This window comes from Carassius auratus, chromosome 17 (genome assembly GCF_003368295.1).
Source record: "Carassius auratus strain Wakin chromosome 17, ASM336829v1, whole genome shotgun sequence".
In the NCBI taxonomy this organism is placed as follows: Eukaryota; Metazoa; Chordata; class Actinopteri; order Cypriniformes; family Cyprinidae; genus Carassius; species Carassius auratus.
The window spans coordinates 571834-574946 of NC_039259.1; the positions used below are offsets into that span (position 1 = coordinate 571834).

At 34.1% G+C, this 3113-nt stretch overlaps 1 long non-coding RNA gene across 3 annotated transcripts; it reads right to left on the minus strand.

The window, feature by feature from the left end:
* Window positions 1-679: 679 nt before the first annotated feature.
* On the minus strand, window positions 680-2608 carry LOC113117873 (uncharacterized). Of its 3 annotated transcripts, none has more exons than XR_003294211.1 (5): window positions 2444-2608; window positions 2256-2314; window positions 2030-2143; window positions 1861-1925; window positions 680-1634 (listed from the first exon to the last, which is right to left on the minus strand). It is a non-coding gene; the product is annotated as an uncharacterized LOC113117873 (long non-coding RNA). The 3 variants fall into 3 exon arrangements; XR_003294212.1 differs by having other exon boundaries at window positions 680-1413; window positions 1556-1634; window positions 2030-2146; window positions 2256-2608; XR_003294210.1 differs by having other exon boundaries at window positions 2030-2146; window positions 2256-2608.
* Window positions 2609-3113: the final 505 nt, after the last annotated feature.

The following is a 3113-nucleotide window of genomic DNA, read 5'->3' on the forward strand; positions in this document are numbered from 1 at the left end:
TAATAAAACTCAAGGGTTTGGAATGATTTTCTTCACACAAGAACCACTCGAGTGATGACCAGAGTGAACTTCAAAAAGCCAGAATGGAACTGTTTTAAGAGAAGTCATTTAATATGCTTGAGTCTTGACGATTCTTCATAAGACACATTTTATCCCAGACTTTCAGTGTTTATTCCAGGCTTTCAGTCAGTGTGTTTCTTGGTTGCACTCAAAGACTGGTCTCAGTGCGAGTGTTTGGAAACACTTTACTTTACTTTACAGTCCTGTTCTGCATGTTGTCACAGTCTCCCTCATGGAGGGAATGAGGACACGCTGGAGATAACACAAAAAAAGTCCTTAATAATCCAAAAGTAGAGACAGGAAACCAGGGAGGCATCCAACAAGTACACTGTAAAAACTAAAGGTTCCTGGAGGCTCCTTTTGGGGTTCTTCACTTCGCCACACCGGCGGAACCGTCTGAAGAGCCTCTAGGCACTGCTCTAAATGGTGGTGGTTCTCTGAGGAACTTTCAATGGTTCCTGGAGGAATCCTTTTATTATGATGGCCAGGAACCACCTGGGGTGCTTCAAGGCACCATTTGCCTAATTTCAGTTCTTAAATGCCCCCCCCCCCCCCCCCCCCCCCCCACTGGTTTATTTGTCCTGCTATTGACCTTTTCAATGATTAAAAATAAAACAAATGCGTATAAAACAGTTTATTGATAAACAACAACAATATCCATAATCACAATACTGCACATCACAATCCCATTCATGGCAACATCAGTGTTAATACTGCTATAAACAACAACAACAACAAAAAAGCATTTACACCTTGGTAAAATTAGAAACAAATAAATGTGACTCAATAATCTTAGAACTTAAAAAAAAAAAACATTTTATGTACCTAAAACAATGATTTAAATTTTAGACACAATGCAATTAATAGTAACATATTCTTTCCTGTTCTAAATAGTGGTGACTGATTGGGAGAATTCACACAGGACATTTCAAGAAATTGATAAGCCTCAAGATAGATGTATTTAGCTTAATAAACCAGTTTCTCAGCAGTGTAAGTTGTTATAGTTGGGTTAACTATTATTTACTCAAATAGCAAAATGAAAAACTCTACAATAGCATTTTCACAACTTTAAATCAAAGAAAATAATCTGTCAGAGACTGATAACAGCAGTCAGAAGAGAGAACAATGTCAAATTTAGCATCCCTCCCAAAGACTCTGGATTAGAAACACCCTTGCATTAGCATTAACTATTTTTTTCTGTAATTTGATATGAATGTGATATAATACAAAGTATAGTGTTATAAATGCACATAATAAAAAAAAAATCAAAATATACAAACATTGTGAGGATTTACGATACAAACACAGCTGAAACACATCATCAGTCTTGTGAAAATTGTCCATGATCTCCTCCTGAATGACCAACAGATACAGCAGAAAAACAGTGCGGTTTAGTGAACTTTTAATTGCTTTTCTGTATAATGTTGAACAGAACACAGTTACTCATAGTAAGGTGAACTCATGTCGGCAGGTTCATCAGCAAGAAGCTCCTCACCATCAGGAAAGTCTGCAGTGCCGCTCTCATCTAATGGGTCCTCTGTTATTACCACAGCTGTTCTGAGATTATGTGTAGGCTGTTCATTGAAAAAAAGAGTGATTTACTTAAAATTAAATAATAAAATATTTACATTTATTCATTTAGCACAGGTATTTTTTTATTATCTTAAAAATGAGGAACACCACAGGAATTATTTATGTCATATTATTGCATTGATTAATGGTTGTAGACTAATTAAGTACACAATGTGTTTATGTGTGTGTACACTACATGTATACACACATGGACAAACTCATACTTACCTCATCATATACAGTCCAGGACAGCAGGATCATCATGTAACAGGAAGGGCAATGGTATAATATCTCTAAAATAAAAACAATAAAAAAGAACTGTTAATAACCTATAAATAATTGAATGTTTTAGAAGGGTTTCTGGTGTGTGTCTGCAACCGTTCACTTATTTACACACCTGCAAAAGATGGGGTAGGTACAGAGAGGTCTGTTTATTGTCAGTCAGCATCAGACATCAGCAGCTGTCCACTGCCTCACAGGTGTCCACTACAGAGCCACATTTCTTCATTAACTGCTGAATAAAAAATAACATATGGGTAGTTTTTTATTGTTTAATTCAGTTCAGTGTAACAGTGTATAGTCATATATAATTTTGGATTAGGCCAATAATTATTGTTTGTGACCTTGTGTTTGTGGTCTCCATTTCGTCCCACAAAGTGCATTAGCCTCGTAAGCATCGCGGCTATTAAATTAATGGTTAAAACAAACATACAAAAAAAAAACAAAAAAAAAACATACAGTCTAATGTGTCAGTGTAGAAATTAGTATACAAATAATAAATCTGTGTATTTATTTCGGAGTCTTTACTCACCTTGCGCAGCGGTTGTTTCTTACTCTCTTTGATGAATGGAGCCGTTACTTCTTTGTATTTGAAATCGCTCTTCCACGCACGCGCGCGCGAGCAAACAGTAGGAGCGCGAGGACGCGTCCAAACCTCATGCATTTTCTTCTTGACAACAGCTGAACAATTATTTCTGAATAATTTAAACTTATTTTATTAGGCAAAAAAAAAAAAAAAAAAAAAAAAAAAAAAAAAAAACTCTAAATATTACTATTGTACCGATTTTTTTTTTTTTTTATTAAAGTAATGCGTAATGAGTCATATTTAGTTCAATCATATTTTTAATGTTTGCTTTAAAGTTTCAAGGTAAACTATCCACCTTCAAATGATTTAACATTTAGCCTATTTCAATAAAACTATTTTAAGTTATTAAGTTTTTTTTATTTATTTATTTATGATTTGACAGAACAAGTGTGAAGATTTTTACATTTAGTTTTTTTTTTTTTTACATGGAAAGTGCCACAAAAGTCATTGTTCCATCACATTCCTAAAAAGTAATTATTAATAATAATAATAATCAGTCAAATTTCATTTTTGTCACATGAATCTCTTGGTTCTTCCAGATGCTGGCTTTTACAAGTGAGATCTTCCAGGAACCACTTTAATGTTAACAGAGCTTACAGTAACCCTTTTTTTTTTA